Here is a 27,508-nt window from a genome sequence, read left to right as displayed (position 1 = left end):
CCAACAAAATCTAATTGACATCTATAAAACACTCCACCTGATAACAACAGAATACACATTTCAAATGTCTGTGGAACATGGATCATGATAGACTATATCCTGAGCCATAAAACAAGCCTCAACAAATATGAAATGATCAAAATGTGGTGTGTCAGACCTAAAACTACGGTCCAATTTTATGTTCTGCTTTGACATCTGGTGAAATCGAGAAAGCCTCATTCGGCCTGACCACAAGTTCCCCTCCCTACTCTGTTATTGTGGATAAGATCCCCCAGCTAAACAACCCTCCTTATCGAGGGGAACAGCTGCAATTCTGCATATCCCTGAGTAGCAGGTTTCAGTTCCTTGCCTGCCACGGAATTATTCAAACAATCACTTTCAATCAATCACATTCTTTTGTGGCAAGCACCTCATCCTCTTGATACTACAAAGCCTGCCTCCCACAGCCACTGGTTGTTTACACTGTTCCTGAATTTAACCCCCATGCAGCCCCGCTTGGTGTGCAATGTTTTCCTCCTTCCAGGCTGTGAGTATATATGATTAACAAACTGCTGTCAGTTTCATCTTCTCATCCATCCAGTGTCCAGTATCATGCGTTTGGCTATCCCCTAAATCCTAGGGTAGGAATCCCTCCTTCACCAATGGTGTGAATAGGAGGCAGGTAAGCCATGAAATCACATGCAGTATGTTCTCTATGCATAAGGGAATCAACTAAATCAATAAGAAGATAATGGAAAAATCTAAGACCCATAAGCTAAACAGCACACTGCTCAACAATCCATGGGTGAAAGAGGAAATCTCAAGGGAAATTTAAAAAAATAAGGTGTGATGAGTGATCAAAGGTGGAGAGAATTCAAGGAAGGAAGGAAGAAGTTGGGGGTTGTTTCAAATTCAGATGATGAGAGGCACGAGGTGAGCTACCCATCACAGTCACCACAAGGGACCAATGCAGATGTATGGGTTCCATTACCCACCTTGGAAAGCAGAAGCAGGTACAGAGCTCTGAGGGGAAAGTTGGTAGGTGGAAGGTGGGGAAAAAAGTTGAAGCAAAACTATCGGATTGCCAACCAGAAACAGGTGAATCCCTTTCACAGGACATTAGGAGATCATGGTGTGACACAGAGGACTTCCCTCCTTTTCTTCTCTCCCTCCTGCTTTATTTATTTATTTATTTTTAAAGATTTTGTTTATTTATTCATGAGAGAGAGAGAGAGAGAGACAGAGACAGAGATACAGAGACACAGGCAGAAGGAGAAGCAGGTTCCATGTAGGGAGCCCAACTGCGGGACTCGATCCCGGGACTCTGGGATCATGCCCTGGGCCGAAGGCAGGTGCCAAACTGCTGAGCCACCCATGGATCCCCCATCCCTCCTGCTTTATATTGAGCCCTTTTAGTGGGAATGCTGACAAGGAATGTGGACCTTCTGAGTATAATAATCATGTGATGAACACTCTCTGCCAGCTGCTCCTCCCTGAGCAGCCATGAGTTATTCTTATTAACTTTTCTCTACCCTTGTCTCTTATCTATCTGCTCAGAGTCTACAGATATTCAGGAGATTATTTTGCAATTATAAGTACAAAGATACAGGAATGAAGCTTTAAAAATCAGCTTAATAAATAATTTTTATTATTTTAGAGTTTATTACTTCACTCAATTTATTCAGCAAATACTTCCCTGTTCCTGAGTAAGTCGAGATCATTTCTATATTCCCATCAAGTACTTCCCCATTCATGAGTAAGTCAAGATCCTTTCTATCCCCAAATTTCTGCATGTTAATTAACTTGATTCAGTGACAGGGTAGCAGTGACTAACTTTTAAAAATCAGTGTGCTATAATGGAAATAGCATGAATTACATGTAGCACATATTATTTAATACATATATAACTATATGTGTAATTATATTTAAATATATATAGGTGAGTATCTGGGAAAATGCACAGGTATGTATGTATGGTTGTTAACTAAATGGGTAACTACTACAACGTTATTAACATTCATCATGGGCCATAATCTGCATATGAATACTAAAGGGGAGAAGGGTCTCAGTCACCAATTCCTATACACACAACATTCAAATCAATTACTGTAGGAATCCCCATGGGCATGCATACACATCCACATACAAACACAATCCATATTCAATCCTTTTTCCAGTTTGCGTAAAAATATCTTCTTCTGAAAAATAAATCTAAAAAATTCCACAAAGTCTTGTCACACCAGTTAGGAATACCTAATGTTCCTTATTCAACATCATGCACCATGACCAAATGATGACTACGTGCTATGCGGTAATGGAGGGAGCTTCATATTTTAAGAAGGATTATTTTCTGACTCATCTTTCTATTGTCCCTTCTAAGCCATTATAGCAATAAGTAAAAGAGGTTCCTCCATTTCCCTGTAATTGTCCTGGGGTCCAATTGTGGTAAAGAGCACTCAAAGTTATTGCATGAAAAATCACAGTCTCTTTTATATTCTGTCCATCTTCATTTTCCTGTTTTACATTCTCTTTTCTCCTTTATACCATATACAAGGCCGTTTAACACAAAAGACAGCTAAAGATCTCTAAGTTGCAGAGGGAAGAGTCTATCAGGTGTGGTCAATAAGCAAATATAAATATGCATTCATAAAATCTCTATCATGGCATTATTCCTATTTAAGAAGCGTTTTGAAGACTACGATTCATTCTTAAATATTTAGAAAGTGTTTGGTAGCTTAAAAAAGAAAGTGAAGGAATGGATAGCTTGAACAAACTTGCCATATATAAACATACTGGTGATATAACAATTTAAAAAGTAGAACTCAAAATTGTACAAACGCAAGGAAATTGTGAGATCACAGCTATGCAAATTTAAGCATAGCATAGCAAAAAGACTAGAAGAAAATATTTTAAAATATTTGTTAGAGGTGGAAATATAAGTAAATTTTTTCTTTAGTTTACTGTTACAGTTTCTAAATCTATGAGTTTATCTTATGCCTAACAAAAAAGATTAATTTTTTATGAAGCAAAATAAAATTTGCTTTCAAATTTACAACTTTAAGTAAAAAAAAAAAAAACACATTTTCTGTTTAAATTTTAATTTGGAATAGTCTCCTCTAGGAGGGATGTTGAACTTTTAAGAAAATAATTTCTGCTGGAAGCCAATATTTTTGTACTCAAAGTTCTGTAACAGAAGTGATCTTATATTTGATCCTGTGGTAGAGCTGGTTGCTAAGGTAATGAATACCCAGTTTATATGACTCAGCTAAGACACTGATTAAAAATGGGGCAGAAATTTGGAGAGGGTTGTCTAAAGGAAAGGAAAGTGAAGGGAGGAAAGAATCCTGATAGAAAAGACCAATTAATATTGAGAGATGAACAAGGTAGCGATGAGACATGGTTGTACGCACAAAACATGGCAGCAGCACAAGTAGCAGCGTACAAGAATATAAATAGCATAGCCATTAGGGTCAAACTAGTGTTCGAATTCCTCTCTGCTCCTTGCTATTATTTTCTACAAGTTATTTATCTCTATGGACTTTCCTCATCTATGAATGGAAGATAATTGTAACCGCCCTATGATATTGTTGTGAAGATTAAACAAAGTATACATACGTGAAAATCTCTTGTATGAAGTCAATATTGAGGAAATATTAGTTTCCGTTTTCTATGGTTAATGAAAACTTTCAAGAAATAATGTTCTTACCCATTCCCTTATGGAAACCTTTGCCTTCTCTTTTCTTATCAGTTGGGAATGCATTTGTCTTCCACTAACAGGAAAAAAACCAGCATAATGATGGTTCCATATAACAAGACGTAGGATGCGGACACCTGGGTGGCTCAGTGGTTGAGCATCTGCCTTTGGCTCAGGGCGTGATCCCAGAGTCCCAGGATCGAGTCCCACATCAGGCTCCCTGCGGAGCCTGCTTCTCCCACTGCCTGTGTCTCTGCCTCACCCTTTGTGTCTCTCATGAATAAATAAAGAAAATGTTAAAAAAAAAAAAAAAAAAAAAACCAGATGTAAGATGGAGATGGTCATGAGCTCTGGCTCAGTTGTTCATTGAGGCTATCAAGGACCAAGTTCTTTCTACACCTTTCCTCCTCTATCTCTAGTGGGTTGGCTTTCATTCCCATGCTTCATGCCTCATGGTTAAAAGATGACTGCTATAGTTTCAGGTATCACATAAAAAGTTAAGGCAGGGGGAAAAAAAAAAGAACAGAAGAAAACGTCTTTCTTCTGAAGAAGTTTTATCTTTTATTTCAGAATGAAGTCCTTCACAAGAAACTCCTTTATATCTCTTTAGCTAATACCTCGTCAAATGACTGACCAGTCGAGGGGAATAGATTTGCCTATTCTGGACATTTCATATGAATGAAATCTTACAGCATGTGGTCTTTTGTGACTGGCTTCTTTCACTTAGCATAAATGTTTTCAAGGTTGATCCATCTTCTTCTGTTTGTTTTCCGCCAAATAATATTCCATTCTATGGACAGACTAAATCCTATTTATCCATTCATCAGTCATTGGACATTTGGATTCTTTTCATTTTCTGGCTAACATGCACAAAGTTTCTATGAGCATTTATGTGCAAGTTTCTGAATATACATGTATTTTGGGTACATGCATAGGAGTGGAATTGCCGGGTCACATATGGTCATATATGGTAACTTGTAACCCCATGCTTAACCACTTGAAGGATTTCCTGGCTGTTTCCAAATTTGCTTCACTATTTTAAATTCCCATCAGCAATGAGCTATCCTGGAAAATAGTCTATGTGTATTCCAACAGTACTATGCTGTTGTCGGGTGATCTCTTAGACCTCATTTATTTATAGTACTGTTCCAAGACTTCAATTTTATTGTTGGCCTTGTGCCCAGTTGTTCTATCAATTATTGAAAGTAGGGGATTAAAGTCTCCAACCATTATTGACTCTTCCTTCAATTCTGTCAGGTTTTGCTTAATGTATTTTGTGGTCCTGTTGGTAGAGGCGTATATATTTGTAGTTGTCTTATCTTCATGATAGGCCAAGCTTTTAATCATTATAAAATGCCCCCATTATCTCTAGTAACATAAGTTGTCTTAAAGTCAATGTTGTCTGATTATATAGCTTCTCCAGTTCTTTTATGGTTGCTATTTGTGTGATACATCTTTTTATATCCTTTTACTTTCAGCCTATTTGTATCTTTGAACCTAACATGTGTCTCCTGAATACACCAAATAGTTGGATGCTGGGGATTTTTCCCAATCCAGTCTGAAAAATCTCTATTTTTTAATGGATTGTTTAGCCCATTCACATTTTTTCTTTCTTTTTTTTTTTTTTCCATTCACATTTAATATCATTGTTGATACTTACATTTTGTTCTGGTATTTATATCTGCCCTCTTACTTTTTGTTTTCTATATTTTTCATATTTTATGCCTCTATCCTTTGTTCTTGCATTACTTTTTAGTGTATCATTTTGATTCTTTTCATAATCTTTCACTACATTTTTTTTTACTTTTTCTTAGTGATTGCTCTAGGCTTACAACATACATTTTAACTTATTAGAATTAACTTGAGATTTATACTAAGATAATTCCATGAGATATAGAAATGTTATTTCTATGAAGTTCTATTCCCTTTTCTCCTGTTTTAGCCATCAATAATAATTAATGGATTTTTTCATTTTGGCTATCCCACTTTTTAACTCCAGAATTTATATTGTTGTTTTTTAATAATTCCTATCCTCCTATTTTTACTCTCTATGTGCTGAGATGTTGTTATCATGCTTTCTTTCACTTGGGTAAGCATGGTTTTCTTAGTTCTTTGTATTTATAATAACTGTTTTGAAGTTTTTGACATCTGGACCCTTTCAAAGGCAGTTTCTGTTTTCTGCTTTCTACTCCCTGTATGGGTGACACTTTTTCTCTTTCTTTGCATGTCTTGTATTTTTTTTTTCAAAAATTGGACAGTTTAGACCCTATATTTCAGCAACTGTGGATACCATCCCACTCCCAGGGCTTTTCTCGTTTTATTTTCTTATGTATCTAGTGATTGGACTAGACCATTTTAATGAAGTGTATTTCTCCTGCAATTTCTCAGAGCAAATTGCCTTGGGCATGCATACAGTCATGGGGGATGACAGTGGTTTTAGCAGGGCTCCCTTTTTGAGTGTGTCTTTTCCTTGACGTCTCTGTTAAGCTTCTGGTTTGTCTGCCTCTCTTCATATCACAACAGCAATTAGCCTCTACTAACTTCTGGCTAATTGCTTTATTGTTCCAATATTTTGGGTCACAAATTTGTTCACATTCAGGCCTTTTATCAGGAGGGATATTGAAGCCCAGGCACTGACTCTTGTTCTGACCCCAAGAGGGCTCTTCTCTTAGGTCTTTCTTTCTCCATCCTCTCTGTTAAATTTCTGGCTGGTCCGTGGCTTGGGTTGCTGTGATCATGAAGCTACCATCCTCCTCTTAATTGCTTACCACCAAAATCTGTGTTGATTTCAACCATGCCCTTACGCTTGAACCTCCTTATGTTCTATTATGGATAAAGTCAGTTTGCTTAATGAGAGCTGTGCAGCTTATCTATTCTTATGGTCTGACCCTCCCTGAGCAAAATCTCTACACTTCTGCTGTGGAGCTAGAGGCAGAGACAGAGGCACATTTCTTTGCAGTGATACCTCTGATCTGCAGGTGGATTGCTGGATAGGGGAAGTAGCTTCTCAGCTTGCTTTCTACTGGCTATAAATTTCGACACTGATAGATTTTCGCTTGTGTTTTTCAATTCTTTAAAAATGTTGCTCCACCATTTTCTGGCTTACGTTGTTTGATGGAAATTCAGTTGTCATTCTTATCTTTGTTCCTCTGCACATAATGTGTCTTTGTTTTTTTCTGGCTGCTTTAATGACTTTTCTCATTATCACTGTTTTTTGATAAATGTATATGATGTGCTTGATGTGACTATTTTTAGGCTTATTCTACTTAAGCTTTTGTTTAATTTTTGTATCTATAGATTTATACTTTTTATCAAATTTGTAATGTTTTTCAGTTATTTGTTCAAAAATGTTTACTCTTTTTCTCCCTGTGGTTTTGCTTCTCCAGGGACCCATATACACATGATAGACTGTTTGATGTTTTTTCACAAGACACTACGCTTCTGTTCTTTTTTTTTTATTATTAATTTTTAAAGATTTTATTTATTTATTCATGAGAGACACACAGAGAGTGAGGCAGAGATGTAGGCAGAGGGAGAAGCAGGCTCCTCATAGGGAGCCTGATGTGGGACTCAATCCTGGGACTCCAGGATCATGCCCTGAATTGAAGGCAGACACTTAACCGCTGAGCCACCCAGGCATCCCTGTTCATTTTTTTTCAAATTTTTTTTCTTGGGGCGTCTGGTGGCTCAGTCAGTTAAGCATCCAACTCTTGATTTCAGCTCAAGTCATGATCTCAGGGTTGTGAGATTGAGCCCTGCATCAGGCTCCATGCTCAGCAGGGAGTCTGCTTGAGACTCCTTCTCTCTCTCTCCCCCTCGGCCCCTCCCCCATTCATGCTCTCTCTCTTTCTCTCTCTCTCTGTAAAGAAATAAATAAAACTTTTCTTAAAAACCTTTTTTTCTTTCTCTCCTTCAGTGTGGATAGTTTCTATAGTTATGTCTTCAAACTCACTGAATTTTTAGGAGGAACACATAGTTTAATACTCTCCAGTGTATATTTGATCATGGTTTTCATAAAAGTACTGCATTTTATTTTATGAAAAGTAGTTTTTTATATCTAGAAGTTCTGTTTGGGTCTTCTTTGTATTTTTCTATTTCTCGTCTCATTATTTTCATGCCTTTCTTTAAATCTTTGAGAATATTCATAACATTTAATTATTTTTTAAAGATTTTATTTTATTTATTCATGAGAGACACGGAGAGAGAGGCAGAGACACAGGGGAGAAGTAGGCTCCCCATGAGCCTGATGTGGGACTTGATCCTGGCATCCCAGAATCATGTCCTGAGCCAAAGGCAGATGCTCAACCACTGAGCCACGCAGGCATCCCGTATTTAATTATTTATTATACTTCTTTTACAATATTTATCTGATAATTCCATCATCTCTATCATTTCTTGGAATGCTTTCATTGATTAATATTTGTTCTTGGCTATGGATCATATTTTCCTATTTCATTGCATGCCTAGTAGAGTGTGGTTGAATGTTAGGTATTTTGGATTTTTCCTTTTTTTTTTTTTTTTACATTTTTGAGTCCTAGATTTTGTTTTATTTCTTTAAAGATTTCTGCACTTTGTTCTGGCATATTGTTAGGTTATTTTCATCAGTTTTATCCATTTAGACTCCTTTAAGCTTTTGAGTTAGATTTTTTTCTTTTGAGTCAGGTCTTGGAGGCAGCTTTACTTGGCTAATTTAGTCACTCTACCAAATCAAGACTGAGGACTCTAGCAGACACTCCTTGCATTATGAGATCTCTACATTCTGGCTGGTGAAAATGCACATTATTCCCATCCCTGTGTGATGACCTCCAGAAATAATCTGTTAACTGTTTCCTAGTGGCTTTTTTCTCAGCCTCATGTAGTGTGGCCACCATTGAGGCATAGGGGCAGAACTCAATCAGCAAATGACTCCAGTACAATGCTCCACAGAACTCTCCTATGTGTGCAGTTCCCTCTCGGGTATTCTGATTCACAAATTCCAGCCACCTCAGCTTTCTGGAACCCTGATCTCTGCCTCCTCCACTCAGCTGGACTAGCTGATTCTGCTTGGATTTCCTCTCTCTTCACTGGAGTTGCACACAACACTTTAGCTTGTATCCTATTGATTGGAATTTAATCACCTTAAAACACCTCAATACATAAAAGGTTGGGAAATGGGATTTTTGTTCTGGATGGACCTTGTTCAGCTAAGAATTAGGAGTTCTATTATTGAGAAACAAAGGAAAAACAGATACTAACAGATTAACAGCAGTCTTTAACATAAAAATCTTCTATGACCAAGTGAAAATAGGTAGCATTTTTACCTTTTTCAAAATTAGAATATTTCTTTTCTCAGAAGTATATTTATTTTCATTAACAGATTGTTGGGTATGACATTCAGGTCACATAAAGCCAATGGATTTCATTTTGAATACCCCTATGAATTGTAAAATCTTAAGAATATGAGAGAACTCAAGATTCTCTTAAATCAAACACAGATTACATTTTAGTTAAAGTAGTATTCTATCAAGTTCAGATATTTTTAGAATTAAAGGAAAATACATCAACATATCATACAAGTGAAGGAAATGCAAAAACTAGTCAACCTGGATAGAAGTTGGGTGCTTATCGAAGTTCATACATATTATGTAATAAGTATTTAGAAAACCAATATCTTTTTAAGCTTTGCATACCATGACATAGTAAATCTTAAAGAGGACTCAATAATCAACAAAAAGACCTATAAAAGAATGTTTCCAACAACTTTGTTCATAATAGCCAAAGCCTGGAAATAGTCCAGGATCCATCTACAAGTGAATCCATAAACTGGTGCATGTACATAATGATACATGCATGCTCAGCAATAAAAAGAAACAAACTACTGAGATGTGCAATAATAGGGATGCATCACAAAAGCATTATCTTGGATGAAAGATGCTTTCTGTAAAATAGTACATGCTGGAAAATTTCACTAATATAAAGTTCTAGAAAAGGGGTAGCTACTCTAGGGTGGAAAAAAGACAGATGTGTGGTTGTCTCGGCAAGTGGAAGCAGAGATTGACTGTGCCATGGCACCAGGAAACTTTCAAGGCTGTGGTAACATTTTATATCTTAATAACAGTTTTGATTATACAAGTGTAATCATTTGTCAAGATTTAGTGATTATACACTTAAAATTTGTGCATTTGACTGATTAGAAATGTCACATCAAAAGAAGAAACTGCAGGGGTATTGATTCTAACTAATGTTACACCTGCTGAAGCAATGAGGGGAAGTCCATCGATGTCTACAATTTACCTTAAAATTTACCAATACAAAAATGGAATGGTTGATGGATAGAGACATGGGTAAAAGATAAATATAAGATAAAACAAGTATAGTAAAATGTTAATAGTAGAATCTTGATGGGTATATGAATGCTCATTGTACAAGTCTTTTAGTTCTACACTGTATTTGAAAATTTTTATAATATGTTGGGAGGAAAAATGAGTATGGGGAGTAGCTTTGCAGTAAACATCTGGCCAGAATGTTTAACAAAAATAATTTCATCTAACCAGGATTGTACTTGTCTTCTTTAGAGTATATGAATCTTTTAAGCTTGAGGAAAAACATATAAAGTTTTAAGTGATCAAAATTATAGTGTTAGCATTTCCAGATTGAAAAATACTCCATCGTACTTTGTATTTCACACTGATGTGATGTCTAAGAGAATCTGACCTAATTAAATGACAACCTTGAAACTCCAACTTAAAATAGGTAGTTAGGTAAATAAGAAAGCCTTATGATTTTAAACTAAAGTATCACTAAGTTTAGTTTAGTATTGGAAATTATATGATGTTTAAGAGTTAAGCGCTCAGAAAAATTTTGTTGTTGTTGTCAGGGCAATTGAAATACATATACATATACTTTACAACAAACTTAAACATGTCAAATTTATAAATGCAACTTGAAGTGTCTGAATGCTTAAATATTGTAACTAAATCTGGAAACATAACCAAACTGAATTCAAAAATCCCTTCAAAGTTGCTAATAAAATTTGATAGACTTATAAAGAGAATAAGGTCTGTAAATTGAGTTTAAAGTCCATGAATTGCATAAGAAAAACTTATTTTAAGTTTGTCAAAAAGCTCATTTCAAAAGGAAAAGACTTCACCTCCAAAATATTTTTCAGGGCTATTTTGGCTCATAGAGGTAGGGTAGGCTAAAGGTAGTTAGCTTTCGTATGGGCTTCTGACAGCTCATAAAAGATACCAATCCAAACCCCAGTGAGGTGATCTTTTAAAGTCCATTGCCTATATTTAATAAGCAAGATATTCCAGGACTTTTATGAGGAGTTTAACAACATAGCTAACCTCAAAATGACTGCTACTCAATGTTATCAAAAGTTCAGGAAGAGGGGCACCTGGGTGGCTCAGTGGTTGAGCATCTGCCTTTGGCTCAGGGTGTGATCCAGGGTCTTGGGACTGAGTCCCACTCCAGGTCCCCTGCAGGGAGCCTGCTTCTCCCTCACCTATGTCTCTGTCTCTCTCTGTGTGTCTCTCGTGAATAAATAAATAAAATCTTTAAAAAAAAAAAAAGTTCGGAAAGTGCAGTAATATTTATAGGGGTTGCGTGAAGAATATACAGTTCCTCCTGTCCTACATGGACTTTCTCCAGGGTGAAGATAGATCATCAGGAAGCTGACCTTCATTCCTTCCTGTCTTCTTGTTTAGCATCATAGAACTCTTTAATAGACTCATTTTTGAGTTCATGGCACCTACTTGCATGTAGGTGCATCTTGAGGAGAAAATCTATGAAATTTGGTGTTGGACATAACTTTCTTGGTCTAAGCAAAGACTGTATTAACTGTGACACAGGCTTTTTTTTTTTTTTTTTTTTGCCAAAGACACAGGGGAAGAAATTCTTTGGGGACGTAGAACCAGGAAAAGCCGAGTCTTAACCCTGTAAGTATTTTATGTATCAAGTATATAATCACATCTCTTCTCTGTGTGAGCTTCTAGAAAGTTCAGAGTAACCTCTATGGTCTTCTCAAAACTGTGCCGATCTTTGTAGAACTGGCCCATCTATTGTAGAATGACCTCTCCTTTCATTTGATTTTACTTCCTGATCTGCATTTTTATTTCACTAAATCACTTACATTTGTTTTTGTCTTGTTCTATTTTAATGCATCAATAGGTATAAACAATTACATTTTCTCTAAGTCTCTCCAAATCATTCTTAGAACACGTAATAGAATCAACAAAATCCTAAAACTCATTAGCCAGAGGAAAAATTTAAAACCTGAGAAGTAATGCAGATGGAATGAAGACAGAGGGCCCAAAGATGGTTAAAAGTGGATGAAGAAATCCATAAGAATGGGCTGATTTATTGAAAATAAATTAGGATGATACATTATTTTGAATTGCCTTCTGGAAACAAGTTGAAAACTGAGAGGTTTTAGGGAATGGGGAATATGCAGGGATTCTATAAACCTCTCTCCTTTGACTACATCTCATTATTCTGCGCACATTTCGTGTTTCAAAATGTCAACAGAAATAAACGCCAGTTTTCTATTTTCTGGGATTTGAGGAACAGGACACCTTTATTTATTGTAAGTCCTATCTCTTGTTATACAAAGTTTATTTTCTCTTTCCTGGTTATCTCTTCTAATGAATGTACATGTACCATATTTATTTGTATTGCTTCCTTTATTCTTATGTCCTCTACCCTTTCAAAATTTGAGCTGTCTGTGATTTTTTTTTTCTCTCTTTATATATAATTTTTCCTTTGGGCAGTTACCTGAAGGCTACTAATTATAGGTGAGAATTTATGCATGAGCCTGTTTACTGAAAACAAAAGGAAGAGTGTTAAAGTCCTCCTCATGTTTCTTGAGTTGTTATTACCAAGTTTTCAGAAAGTTGGCTGGTGGCGGGGAGGAGTGATCCAGTTTGCGATAGGTCTAGAAACCTCCAGGACAGTGTTTGCAGAGTATGTTTCAGGATCCCCTTGGCATCAGAATCACTGGGCTGCATGTGACAAAAACAGTTTACTGGACTCTCTCTGGGCCTTGAAACCATAATCCCTAGGAATTTGGCCTCGTAATCTCATGTTTAAGATATTCCCCAGGTGATTCATATGCAGAGTCAAGTTTGAGGACTCTTACTCTAGATTTATCCCCTCAGCAGAGGCAAGAGGAAAATGACCTATGTAATAGTGTTCTATTCTGAAATCTTTTCTCCTCATGTATGGGTAATATACTCCTTTTAAATGTAAAAGTGATATAAGTAATTACGGTAATGGGATTTTAACTGGTTGAAGTTGAATGAGATATAGAGAACACTGAAGGGATTTCAAATAAGCTTTGCACCTAATCATTCATTTGGAATGTCTTTCTTTATCTAAATCGATAGTTAATTTTAACTTTGTGTTAGCTTTTTAAAATGCTGTTGCCTCAGGCACACTCCAGAACCATGCATCTGGAATCTCTGAGGGTGGGACCCAGATGTTCATACTCCATGGGTGTGAGTTAGCTAGCCAAAGACCATAGCAAAGATTATTGTCAAGACTGCAGAGGCAAGTCTAATTATTAAGAAGACATCAGGTCTGAGAACAACATAAGAGGAGACAAAATCTACTGAACCAGAGATCCTGGTCTATCTCCTTTGCTATAATCCCTATCATCATTTTCAAAATATCTCTCCTTCTATACACATTTTCAAACTCCAATTTTCTGAGACTCTTAAGGCAGATTTTATAGGTCATTAAGATATCCTAATTTTCCAAGGTCATAATCACACCAGAAATAGATTTCATATTTTTTGTGAATAACTATATCCTCAGCCAATTACATTCCTATCACAGAAATACATATATATGTATGTATGTAGATACATACATATATTTTTTTATTTTACTTTTTTACATTCACTACACCCACTTTAGCAAACAAAAATCAAATCCGCTGCAGGAGGCCAGAGAGGGGGGTGTTAGATGGGTAAGATTCCTGTCAAGGATCTAATGACCTTAACGAGCTCAACAGTGTAAAACTTGCGTGGGCAAAGATTCAGCACAGAATGCCCAAGTAGCTCCTTTCTCCTGGTGTCAGAATGTCACAGCATTACAGCTGAGCTGTGGCTCGATTAATTGATTCAGAACGATTCCTGTTGAGCAATTGTCTTCTCTAAAGGAATGTCAATGCAAGCTGCTAGCAACTGTCACTTTATATCAAATATGAATTATGCTGTATAATGGGTTCAGGTGCTCATATAAATTGACTGTCATAAAATCCTTGTGTGTGATAATTCAGTGAAATCATCTTGTTCAGATGATGAAAACAAAGGAGCAGAATAGTGACAAGAGAAGGGAGGTGATAACCTCCCCACTGCTGACAAGAAAAACAATGTCTAAAGACTGCTACTCATTTATTGCTCACTCAGCTTGGTAATTAGCAGCGCCCCCACCCCACCCCCAACGCACACACTAAAATATTCTTGGGCACAATGAAGATGTAATGAGAAAGGACATGATTAAAAAAACTATCACATATTTTTGGTATGAAGATTGATTACAACCAATCGTCAATTGAATCAAAATAGGTATCAAGACTTAGTGTTGATAAGTGCCCTTTGACCCAGCAATTTACACTTCTAGGAACCTAATCCAAGCGGCTAATACAAGTGCAAAATGTCATATTCACAAGCTTCTTCCCTATAGCATTGTTTAGATTAGTAAAAACTGTTGAAACAACATAAATGTTCCTCGCAAAGGATTGTGTATAGGCCATGTGTCTAATGATACTTGGAAACTATTAAAAATTATGATGACTATTCACAAATGTCCTAACATGAAATGATGTCCAATACTGACTACAAAGGAGGTTTATAGAACAGTATGAATAGTTATTCTGCATTTACGTAAAACGACACGCATATATCTACAATATCTACATGTGCATATAAAATAGGGAAACGCCTGCAAGAATGTTCATTGAAATTTTAACAGTAATTTTCTCTGAATGATAAGATCTAGGGTAATTTTTACTTTCTTCATTGTACTTCTCCACATTGCTTGAGTTTTTACAATGAACGTTCAGCAATTTTCCAAAAAAACAATAAAGCTACTTAAAAAGAAAGGAGCATGATAAGAAACTACGTGTGAGTACAAATGAGACCAAGGAATTTGAAAGGGTCCTTATGATTACACCTCCGTTCAGAGACAATAATGATGATAGTAGGTGAATTGCATAATAATCACGTCTGATAGCAAAAACATTAATTTACAATTTATCGAGAGTAGCAATGTGCACCCTGCACCATTAAGAAAATAATAGTAATTCGTGGACTTGAAATGGAAATTAAATAAACAAGCACAAAAGCAACTTGCAAGCAGATCACACTGGGGACACTTGGGCCACGTTTGCGAGAGAAATAATACCTGCCACCTGAGGAGGGCAAGGTTGGGTAATGAGCATGGTTTCACACGATGCAGGAGAATTTATCTTAGCCAAGGAAAAGCTTTCTGGAAGAAAAAGACTGTGAGAGGTGAATCGAAAAGTGTGAGGGAGACAGCTTGCTGGAGAGGAAGTCAAATAGAATATTTCATAGAACCCAAAGGAAGGAAGAAGAATATTTTTGCCTCGGGATTTCCAAAGAAGAAATGTGAAATGTGTCTGTATGCTGTGGTTATTGGCAAAGTCTGCAGCCGAGCTCTTTCAGGCGTTCATACTTTCCCTAAGATGCCTTGGCAGGTTCGTTGTGTAGAAAGTACTGTGGGAGCGAGCACCCTCAGAAAAATCACAGAGGCAAATCCTTTGGGAAGTCCATGTTCTCTCTTTTCAGACCACAGAGATACGCCCGAATGCATGGCTGAAGCACTAAGGGAATGTCTTGTGCGGGGGTGTAATGGTCTTACGGATAAGCTGAGCCCATATCCACCTGAATGGCTGTCAAGCAGTTCTCTTTCCCAAAGAATCCCTCCCTGGCTCATCCTATCAGCTAGAACCTGAAATTCCTTTAAATATTCATTTCTTTTTGTGGGTGTGATGGCATCTCTGGATGAGGGTCAACAAAACAGCGATTTATCACCCAGGAGTGACTCATCATAGGTTCCATGATCAGAAAATAGAATATCCCGAGACTGGGATAAAGATACTTAATGAGGTTGCCTGACCTTGGCCAACTCTTTGGGGTGTTACCTGGCTAAGCCTGTTGGGGAACTACCATGGCAGGTAGGTATAGCCAAGACTGTGTTTTAAAGTATATATACTTTTTAAAGTATAAAATGGATTTTTTTAAAGGATTTTATTTATTTATTCATGAGAGACACAGAGAGAGAGAGAGAGGCAGAGACACAGGCAGAGGGAGCAGCAGGCTCCCTGCGAGGAGCCTGACTGGGGATTCCCTCCCAGGACCCCGGGATCACGCCCTGAGCCAAAGGCAGACACTCAACCACTGAGCAACCCAGGTGCCCTTGTCTTGGGTTTAAACTACTAGACAGAAATATGGATCATCTTGGGCTTTTCAAGACCACAGACACTTTCTCTGCGTGTATTACTTCTAGTTTTTTCTGCTGTGCACATTCAGCCCAACAATTATGCTTCCGCTATGAAAACCTAGTGAATTCACTATACAGAGTAGAATCCCAAAAGTTCAAAATCACAGAAAATATGCATCTATTCATCAATGGAGGGACATAACTTTCCTTTTAGACTTGTATTAGCTGTGCATGATCTTTGAAAACATTTTTTCTTCTTTCTTCCTTTCTTCCTTCCTTCCTTTCTTTAACTTCTAAATCTTATTATATTATTTAACAGTTTACTTCCTGTATCTCAATAACATAGGTGTTAATTTTTTTCTACACTGTAAGTCCTCCACCAGTGTAGGAAATAATCATTCCTATCCCTAACATACCTTTATTCCCTGCTATATTATGGGTAAAAGGATGCGGGTGGCGGTGGTAAGGGAACCATGAAAGTATTATCCTTATCATTAACCACCCCCCTCAAAATACGGGGAGTTATTTATTGAACAAATATTTATTGACCGTGTACTATGGCAGGGACTTGGCTCTTGACACTGAAAACACTGCTGAGAGCTAACCAAAGTCCCTGGGTGCTAACATCCCAATCCACTCAGAACTAGTTTTCTCGGGGTTGAAGTTCACAGGTTTGTTCAAATGTGAAAAAAACAACAGTTTCTTCAACCTAGTGCAGTTGAATCTTAGTTACATTTTCCAGTGCTGAGATTAAAACAATAAAACGAGCTCCCGTCATCAGCATCAACTGAGTTACTAAGTTACTAGACATGGTGCTCTGGACAGGAGACTCATTTTTTAACACAAAGAGGGATGAGAACAGGATTTGTAGTGACTCTTCACAGCCTCTTAGTGGAGAACAACTCATGATGCCCTGTTTCCAAAGCCCAGAGTGGAGAGGATGGTGCCAACGTTCTGGTTCCCGGAATGCTGTCAATGGGAGAAAAGGAGACATAGGTCACGTTGCTTCTTTTAAAATCCTCACCTCTTTTTGCTGAATTTATCCTGAGAAAGTAAAACTGGGGGAAAGAACAAATCGCTCTAAGGGTCTCTCATCTGCCCCCCATTCCCTCTCACAGCTTTCAAGAGGAAAAGGTGTCCTTGATATTTTTATGCCATCAATACTCTCCATCATTGGCTTTTAGGTTTGAGCTTCCCCGGAAACAGACCCTGAGAAAAGTCATCGAGCTCAAGTGGCTAATTGGGGCGGTGCTCTCAGGACCCATGATCAAGGGAGTGAGGTATTGAGCTAGGAAAGGAGAAGCCTGCCAGCCCCCACACTCACCCAGGCTGCCCGGTTACCTCCAGGTTACCTTCTAGTTACCTCCTGGTTACTTCCCACCTGGCGACCTCCCGCTCTGACCCCGGAGGGGTCACACCCACACCCTGTGGAAGATGATCTTCCCTCCCTGGAGGAACAGGCCTGCCCTTCCTCACAAGGGGAGACGGGGTCTGTTTTTCTTCCCCCTCAGACAGGCCTGGCTGGTGACTTGCTTTTACCAATAGAAGGTGACAGAGGTACAGTTGAGCAGGTCCTGAGTCAGAAGGAGACCCAAAAACCTCCACTTCCATACTTGCTAAGGAAGCTGGATGCCATTCTGGAAACAATTTAGGTTCATCCACTGAATAGTGAGACATGGTGTGTAGAGAAAGAGGCCACTTTGAGGAGGACCCGAGAGCCACACACGTGAAGGGGACCTTCCTGGGCCTCACCGCTCTCGAGAAGGCAACTCAGCAAGTGACCCAGTGTAGACCTGAAGACTGCCCACCTGTGTCCTGCCTGAATTTCTTACCTCCAGATTCATGAGAAATAACCAAAAAATGAATAAATAAATAAAAATTCTTGTTTTACATAGTGGCTATGCATGGCTTTAGGAAGCAGAGCTCTCTGATACCTACACTAACTTCAGTGGGTCACTGGATTCACTCCCAAGGGGTATTAATCTCCTGGCCCTTTGGGCCTGTTTCATGGGTGAGCAAAGCAGGCTTCACTCCTCAGAGAAAGCCCCAGACAAAGAAATACAGGTTCTCCGGCCTACAGCTGCCTGCAGGGCCAATGTGTGCTGAGGTGGCAAAGGCACAGAAATGTGGGCGGAGCCCTGCTGGTCCCTGGGACACCTGGAAGCTCTCACTTCCAGCCATGGCCGACCTTCTGGCCAACTGGGCCATTTACCTTTCCTCCCAATGCAGAGATCCCCACTGCTTCTGTTGTCAAAACTCATTCCTTCCGATTGGCCAGCTGTGATTTCAGTGTTCCAGGGAAATTCTTCCTTCCCTGGAGATCACAATCTGCCTTCGCCTTACACCTGATCCCTGGAGGTTCTAAGCTGCACATTCCTTTCCCAAGACATTAAACATTTCTCTGTCAATCAGCTTAAGGAAGAATAAAATCCTAACTCAGCAGAAAGTCGTGCATTAGGTCATGTGGAATGTGAGTTTGTGCTTGCGTGTCAGTTGGCAGAGCAAAAAATTCCAAAGAAAAGGACTCTTCTCAAGAAGTTAAAAGTCTAAAAAGAGAATGGCTTCTGATCAAGAAACAGTTACCTCAACATTATCAAGATAAAGTCATTCTACAAATGTGCTGTCCTACTGGATAAAAGTAATGCTCCATCTCAGATAGAATGCCTGTTATTTTCCTTGTTTTTCTATTGGTGGCGATGAGGTCACCCAGAGGACCCGGTCTCTCTCCTCGTTGCCCTGGTAATCAAAAGCATGTAATTAAAAGCTGGCTGGCGACAGCAATGAATGTGATTCTGTGACCCAAGAACACTTTTTTCCTAAGCAAAGCTCATTAGACCACATTAAATTCACAATAGGTTTAAATTCACAACGTGTACACTGGAATGATCCTAAGCGGAAGGCTTTAAGCAGAGAGTTCCTCAAAGGACAGAGGAGGCTTAAGACCTATTTTTTAAAAATGTGAGGAACCCGGGGGGGAGGTTGGGTTTTCTAACACGCAAAGCAGGAAGCCCTGGGAGGGTCCTAATATACAAGGCTGGTGGCTAGGAGGGGAGAGAAAGGAGAGAAATTGACTGGCTCAACAAGGCTTAGATTGGAAATGCCTTATTGCTGGATTACGTTATTGTCAGATGACCAAGCCAAGTCCTAGTTCGTTTAGTGTTTTCTATCACCCAAACAGGAGGTTCAGGTCCCTGGATCAAAGGATGGGAGATGTGCTTTAAAACAAAGCAAAACAAAAAAATGCTCCAAAATGCCAGGGCTCGTCCATTCACTTCTATCACTGAGACAGTAACCCACATATTTATCTTTTTAAGAACAAAATTATGGAGGGAAAGCAGCTGTGCCAATCCCATATATGTTTTAAGAAGCAGACCCAAACTGTCCAGTTGTGATCAGGCTTTGGAGCATCTTCCTAAACCTTCTCCCAAGAGGCTCTGAGAACAAAAGCCCAAAAGTGGCCTCTGGAGTTCTCCCAGATGCCAGATGTCCACCCAGAAGGCAAAAGAGGAGCCCAGCAAGTGGGCAGAGCAGATCCAGGGCAAGCCTGCGAGCTTGAAACTGGGAGGGCTGCAAGGAGATCTGGAAGGGACCATGCGGATGGCTCATGGAAACCAGCAGACAGGGCCTCAAGCCCTCCGGGGAATGAACCTGCTTGACTTGGGGCAAGTTCTTCAAAAACTCAGCCTTTACGTTTCCAGCTGAATAAAGGGGACCCTAGAGGCATTGACAGAGTGCTTTGCCCGGTGCCCTCGCCATTGCGAGCAGTCCTTGAATGCCAACTCTTAATCGGGTCCCTAGCAGCACCCTGCACAGCTGGTGCGAGGGATCCCCGACATGATGTGCTCTCAGGGGTGCTGGCAAATGGGCCCACATGCAGATATTTTTCCCACTCGGCCCTCCCTGATGCCTGAAGTCCCTTCTTTGAGAACTTCTCTAGTTTCTCAGAAATTATTCTTTATTAAAAATGCAACTTAGCAGCTCCAGAAGTGGTTTGCTTGCAAGGCTTCCTCACTTCATGAATGTATTATGCTGCAAGACACACCTCATCCTGGACAAAGTGTCCTGGGTTCCTCAGGACACACTCACTTCACTGTTAGGGTGTGTGTGCAAGCACGGTTTTGACAGAGTGGCAACCTCCCAGTATATACTGGGGCCTCACTTGGTATAAGGCAGAGGCTCTTAACCAGTGTTTCCAAGATGGGGCTTTAGGAGCTCTTTGAGTCTCCTGAAATTAGATGCACAGTCGTCTTGGTGAATTGGTATGCTTTGGGGCTGGAAGATCCAGTGTTCATGGATTCTCAAACGGCTTCATAATTAAAGAACTGTCATAAAGGAGACTGCAATTCAGAGCTAGCCCTCGTAGCCGCCTTCAAGTGTGGTGATTCGCCAGGGGCCTGAGGAGACCTCAGAGTGTGTTCCAGTTGGCGGGGGTGGTTGGGTGGACAGCCAGATAACCTCAAGGGCCCTGGGTGCTCTGGTGTGTCAGTGTGACTGAGCAGATGGGTCGAGAGCCAAACCCAACCCTGTTGACTCACAGCTGGCTTCTGGAAGCTGCCCTGGAGTGAGCATGCAGAGCGAGGTTCTAGTAACTTTCTCAGCATGGGGAGGGCTTGGCCTGGGAGGGACAGTGAAGCCTTGGGGCTCCTAGCCCTTCTGCAACCCAGGCCTCGGGGCACTCAGCACTAGGTGGGGGGGTGCACTTGGGGTTCTCTATTGTGTCTTTCAGTCCTAACGTGAAATCATCCTAATGATTCCTCATTATTTCTCCCTCTCTGAGTACTTCTTCCTGCCTGAAGTTTATGTAATTTGGGGATAAAGCTATCAAGTAAAATACAGGATTCCCAGTTAAATGGAATTTCAGAAAAACAATGAATAATTTTTGTGTGTATATGTACATATGTGTATATATATCTTCAATACTTCAGGGGACATACATATTTACTGTTTACTTGGAATTCACATTTAGCTGGGAGTCCTGTTTTTCTGTTTTGGGGGTTTCTTTTTTCTTTCTTTCTTTTTTTTTTTTTTTTGCTAAATCTGGTATTATGGGCTGAATCGCGTCTTCTCAAAATTCATATGTTGACATTCTCACCTCCTAATACTTCAGAATGTGACTTTATTGGAAGTAGGGTCATTAGAGAGTAATTCGGTTAAAATAGGATCGTTTGATGGGGCCCCAATCCAATATGGCTGATGTCCTTACAAGAAGAAGAAAGTTGGACACATGGACAGAAGGAGGACCACAGAAGACACAGGGAGAAGATGGGCCTCCACAAGGCCTCAGAAGAAGCCTTAATCTTGGACTTCCAGCCTCTGGAACTGTAAGCAAATAAATTTCTCTTGTTTAAGCCACAGAGTCTGTGGTATTTGTTATGGCAGCCCAAGCAGATTAATACATCTGGCAACCGTATTTAGAGAACATTCTAAATAAAACAGCACAAAATTATGAATACAGAATTAAGCCCAAATGTGAATACTTATTAGAATAAGAAAAGAGATCACAGCAAATTACCAGAGATGTGAAGATTGGAGTCCCTTTTCTCAGAGACCCCCTTTGAGGCAACTGGAACACCAGTGGTTTCTAGAACTCACCGAGACCCCCCACATGAGAGGCTCTCAAGCCTAAGCTTTATTAGTACCCCAGTCAATTTAAATCTGCCGGGATGTTTATCCCGACCTTTTCTAAAGCTCTCTGTTTATTTCCCTGGTTTCATTTGGCTTTCATGGCAATGCTCAAATTACACAACTGGGTATTTTTGGAACTCTGTCTCTCCTTCTTTTATTGTTTAGTTTCTTATCTTTTTTCTGGGGGTAAGATTTTTTAGCTCTTTGATCTCATGTAAAAATGGATCCTAATAATGTTTATAACACAGCATAAGTTTTTCGTATTAGAACTATTTTTAACACATCATATTGTTATTTTAATTATATGGGTAGCTTTGGTAATTTTATTTTCTCCATTTTGTGAAGTCTGGAAAGAGAAACAAGGAATAATATAATTTTCTTTTGCATAAGGGACTCTTATAGAAACATTTAATTTCAGCTGTAGCTGACAGATTTATAAAGATAGGAGTGTATATAAATACATATGTGCATGTATATATTTCATATCTTTCTGAATGCTACACAGAATTATCCCAAAGTGCAACTAATTATACCAACTTGATTGCCCAGTTGGAAATCAGTTAAATTAGACAAAATTGTTCTGTCATAACCATGTATAAAAATTCTTTGTGGATAAAATGTACATATATTGAAAATGTCTTATAGGAAGGGTCCATAGAAGACATTTCTTTTTCATTTTGAATTTTAAAACACTAAGTCCAATCTTTTTAATTGAAAGAAGGCGTTTTTGAGCATTGTATAGATTTCACATTAGTATGGCAGGTAATGATTTTGAGCTTGAAAACTTTAAATCTCTCCCTAACAGGGCTAAAAACTGGCTTAAATGCAACATGATTGAAAATGAAAAGTATAGGTGTGCCTAGGTGGCTCATTCGGTAGAGCATCTGGCTCTTGGTTTCAGTCCAGGTCATCATCTCAGGGTCATGGGATCAAGCCCCAGGTGGGGCTCCATGCTTAGTGGGGAGTGTGCTCAGGATTCTCTCCCTCTGTCCCTGGCCCCCACCGCCATGCACATTCTCTCTCTCTCAAATAGATAAATAGATAGATGATAGATAGAAGATAGATGATAGATAGATAGATAGATAGATAGATAGATAGATAGATAGAAGCATAAAATAGAATCTTTAAAAGGAAAAGAAAAAGTATAATGAGTGTAAAAGAAAATAAATAAAAGTAATTTAAGATGGATGATACATGCAGTGGAGGAGGAAGAGGAATGCAGAACAAGATAAGCAGAGTGAAACGTGGATGGAATGTCAAGAAATGAAATCTACTTAGCAAGTTTTGAAAAATGGTCACAAGTAAGTTGTGTGACGTATTAATAGATGTACAATGGTGACTGAGTCAAGTAGTTCACCACTCTGGCTATGCCAGTCTTGGAATCGAATTCACACAGCCATTTTTCCCCTCCAACATATTAGAGATATTACATTGGTGAGTGTGTGTATGTCTGTGCAGGTGTGCATATGCATGTAGTGATGGTGGTGGTGTGATCAGAGTGTGCATTCACAAGTGTGTAACTGGGCAGTAAAATGGGTAGGGCCGGTGGTGATTACCCCATAAGTGTCATAACTACTTCAGGATATTCATCTTGCTTTTTCCTTGTATAAATTATAATTATAGTTAAGAATCATGAAGCCAAAATAAGTCAGAGAAAGATAATGATCATATAATCTCGCTCCTATGTGGAATTTAGGAAACAAAACAAGGAGCATAGGAGAAAGGAGGGAAAAATAAAACAAGATGAAATCAGAGAGGGAGAGAAACTATAATTATGAGACTCTTAACCATAGGAAGCAAACTGAGGGCAGCTTGAGGGGGTGGAGGGAGGATGGGGTAACTGGGTGACAGGCATGAGGGATGGCACATGATGGAATGAGCCCTGGGTGTTGTATGCAGCTGATGAATTCCTGCACTCTACCTCTGGAACTAATGATGCAGTATATGCTAATTAATTGAATTTAAATAATAATAAAAAAGAATTCCTAAGGGTTTCTCTTACTGAAATAGTTCACAAGGAATAGAATTATATTACTGTTCAATCCTTAATTCTACCTTTCTTTTTGAAAAGGCAGTTCATTGAATGGCCAGTAGCTATGGATATTATTATTTTTATTTTTGCTTTAAAGCAGATAATTTCTTGTGCAAGTAATTATGCGGGTATCTTCCACGTGGGTACATTTAATGCTTGTGATTTTTTTTTTTTCTCCTTGGAATTGGATATGTGATTGCTAATCAAATGTTATCCATGGATACAAATTCAGGTAAGGGACGTAGACAACAAATAGCGTCTTCAGAGAAGGTCTTTTTCCTTCTTGTCTGACCTGATTTTCTACAGCCCAGTCACTAAAATAGCCCCCTCTTCTTTTAAGGAATCATATCCTCTTACTTGCTATGCTGCTAATGTGTTCGTTCTTTCTCTGATTGTAGCTACCCCAAGTTTGCTTGGTTACTATTCGGTAGCCACTTGTGTTTTGAGGCCACCGCATTTTCAAAATTCTCCTTAATTATAGTTATTCAACTTGCTATAGAAGAGATTCCTGGATATCCTATTGTTCTCCGACTTTGCACGATATATCCCAGCTTAAATGAGTTGCAGTAAATGGTACTTCACACAAAGGCTTATACGTATATTTAGCTGAAGGCAGGGATTAGAAAATACATTTTCCCATCTTTGGGAAATATGGGAAAGCCTCTCTGAAAAGGAACTCTTTGCACACTCAAAGATCTGTGGTTTCAATAACTGGTCACAAAATGGATGTGCTATATAGCACGTGAACATGAAAATGAATGTTGCGTTTAGCAGTAAGAGAAAGTGTGCTGCATCACACTAGGATAGCGTGTCCTTTCTGATGGGCCTCCCTTCCCTGAGGGCAGGAGTGACATCTGATGCACCTTTGTCCCTCACGTCTGATGCACCATGTGGCACACATGAGGGCAGGAGTGACATCTGATGCACCTTTGTCCCTCACGTCTGATGCACCATGTGGCACACAGAGTGGGTGCTCAAAAAAACTGAACTGAGCTAAGTAACGATCAATAACCCACACTGACTACAAATTGTTAAATAAAAAAATACATTGTGCTATGCCACTGCCAAAATCTTTATCCAAGCATGAAGAAGTCTCCAGCTGGATCCTGACTCTGTCCTCATCTTCCCTTGTCATTTTGACTCACCATCAGCTCCTGGGATTCCCTGTTTTCTCCTCTCTCTTTGGTCCACCCTCTACACTCTTCTGTCTTGAAATAGTCATTTCCTTGATTCTGGGCTGATAAAATAATTGCAGAGATTTTTCAGGCAATTAAGTCAATGGGTACACTCTAAGTATTGTGCAGGGTTTTCTACAGCCCCACATATTGCTATTTTTAATTTGCAACACTACAAGTCCATGACACGCTGGAATTTAAGGAGGCTCATTAGCCTACAATGTTTACTCTGCAAAATGGTTGTTGTCATTGAAGAAAATAACCTCCCCCACTTCACAAAGATCACTGCCTCGTTTCGCATTGCTTCGGGATATGGCATCAGAAACTCACCCCCACTTTCAGGGCAGGAACAGAATGGAGGGCTTCAGTCCTTTCCAGACATCTATGCATGGGTGACAGTGGGGTGGGCGTAACTGTGAACAGTGAAATACACAGAGATATAACCTGTATGTCCCACGTTGGAAGGTCTTGCCTGTAGATATGCCGTAATACGGTGTACCACACGTGCACACACACACACACATACTTGTGCATGTGCACACACCGTGTACTCTCACTGCCTTTATATTACCTACAAGGTCAACAGCAGACTTCCTTTACCATTTTAATCTTTAGTAGTGCATACTCCATAAGGGATGGTCATCCACTGCTGACGTTTACTTGACAAGCTAAATCCAGCTGCTGTTCCATGACACACCCTCCCCAAAGATGAATCGAAACTTCCCGTTTCCAGGAGTGAACTGTGTCCCCAGGTCATGAATACATGACACGTGTCATACATTCTACTACCATTTGTACCAATTCCTAGATTCTTTTTTTTTTTTAATTTCCAGAAGGTGCAATCTTTTCGAGATAAAATGTTGCCTGGCACATGATGTGATGAGCACTGGGTGTTATACATAACTGGTAAATCACTGAACACCACATCTGACACTAAGTATGTACTTTATGTTGGCTAATTGAATTTAAATTTTTTAAAAAGGCAAAAAAAAAAAAGAGAGAGAGAGAGAGATAAAATGTTTCCTGGCAAGAATAAACATGGTACTGAGTTAAACTTAGGAAGATTATTTAACACACATTTGCAAAAGACTTCATGCGCAGCTTTGACATTTTCTTCTTGAACATTCATAAAAGCGGTATTAAAAACCACTATTGGTAAGCTTTGTTCACAAAGAAAATTATTCCAATATATCTCTACATAAAATTATGTCCATATGAGAATCAAGAAACAAGATGGGAGAGGATGGTTCTCAAAGTGTGTGCCAAGGATCCCCACAACGTTGCAGGGGACCCACAAGATCAAAACTGTTTTGATAATAGTACCAAGATGTTGGCTTTTGTGAGTTTCATTGTCCCTCGTGTGGATGGGAATATCCTCCAGAGGCTACATGACCTGTGATATTGCTTCTTACTCATTGGACTGAGCACAGAAGCAGATATGAGGCTCCAATGTCTCGACTTTTAAGCCAAACATTAAAGAGATTTGTAAAAATGTAAAACAGTGATACATTCTCCCTCTATATTTTTGTTTTGGACAATACAATTACTTTTCATACAAATAACTTACACTGATGTAATGGTTTCTTACCATTATTTTAAATGAATCAATAAGTAAATATTAAAAATATTTCCTAGTTTTAATTTCAGATATAATTAAATATTGATAAATACAACTCACAATTTAAAAAAGCTCTTTGGGGGGCAGCCCGGGTGGCTCAGTGGTTTAGCGTCTGCCTTCAGCCCAGGACGTGATCCTGGAGACCTGGGGTCGAGTCTCATGTTGGGCTCCCTGCATGGAGCCTGCTTCTCCCTCTGCCTGTGTGTCTGCCTCTCTCTCTTGTCTCTCATGAATAAATAAATAAAATCTTTCTTTTAAAAAAAAAAAAGCTCTTTGGGGTCATCAACCATTTTTAAGAGCATAGGTTTCCTGAGACCAAAAGGTTTGAGAAGGGCTGAACTATGCAAATAGAGGGGACGGTACATCCCTGGTAGCTTGAACTTGTAAATATTCTCCTCTAGAAATCATTGCTTAAAACGATGTTTCAAAAGAAGAAATGGGTAGGAAATATCAGAAAGGGAGACAGAACATGAAGACTCCTAACTCTGGGAAACGAACTAGGGGTGGTGGAAGGGGAGGAGGGTGGGGGGTGGGGGTGAATGGATGACGGGCACTGAGGGGGGCACTTGACGGGATGAGCACTGGGTGTTATTCTGTATGTTAGCAAATTGAACACCAATAAAAAATAAATTTATTATTAAAAAAAAAAGACGAGTTTTGTGACTCAGAGGGGGATTTTCTGAGTAGAAGCCTCTCCATTGGCTATCAGTAGGCTGCACCTGGACTGGCTTCACCCCACCTTATCTCTAACATCCTCTATAGCTCCCTTTAGGCAAACAAAGTAACAGTGGGGTGAGGGGGCTGCTGGGCCCCACAACCTATTATTCTTGGAAAAGGCTTATGCTGGGTCCTGGACTTCCTTGAAACTTTAGCAGTTTAAACAAATGCCTCTAACAGGTTTCTTCCTTCTCTGCCTGTCTATCTAAAACACATCCTGT

The 27,508-nt window shown here is 39.2% G+C and overlaps 2 long non-coding RNA genes across 7 annotated transcripts in view; one reads left to right on the top strand and one right to left on the bottom strand.

Moving 5' to 3' along the window:
* Positions 1 to 18,910, top strand: part of LOC144306393 (uncharacterized) — a 28,529-nt gene extending 9,619 nt beyond the window's left edge. For all 3 annotated transcript variants that reach the window (XR_013373468.1, XR_013373469.1, XR_013373470.1), the window contains exons 3-5: positions 11,535 to 11,592; positions 17,305 to 17,400; positions 17,632 to 18,910. This is a non-coding gene — a long non-coding RNA (uncharacterized LOC144306393). The remainder of the gene's footprint in view (positions 1 to 11,534; positions 11,593 to 17,304; positions 17,401 to 17,631) is intronic.
* The window catches only part of LOC144306395 (uncharacterized), a 79,440-nt gene continuing 68,574 nt past the window's right edge, over positions 16,643 to 27,508 (bottom strand). For 3 of the 4 annotated variants that reach the window (XR_013373476.1, XR_013373472.1, XR_013373475.1), the window contains 2 exons: positions 25,283 to 25,365; positions 16,643 to 17,089 (listed from right to left, as the gene is read on the bottom strand). This is a non-coding gene — a long non-coding RNA (uncharacterized LOC144306395). The remainder of the gene's footprint in view (positions 17,090 to 25,282; positions 25,366 to 27,508) is intronic. The other variant, XR_013373473.1, reaches the window with a different exon arrangement.

This window comes from Canis aureus, chromosome 37 (assembly GCF_053574225.1).
Source record: "Canis aureus isolate CA01 chromosome 37, VMU_Caureus_v.1.0, whole genome shotgun sequence".
NCBI classification, from domain to species: Eukaryota; Metazoa; Chordata; class Mammalia; order Carnivora; family Canidae; genus Canis; species Canis aureus.
This window is presented reverse-complemented; position numbering and strand designations above follow the sequence as displayed.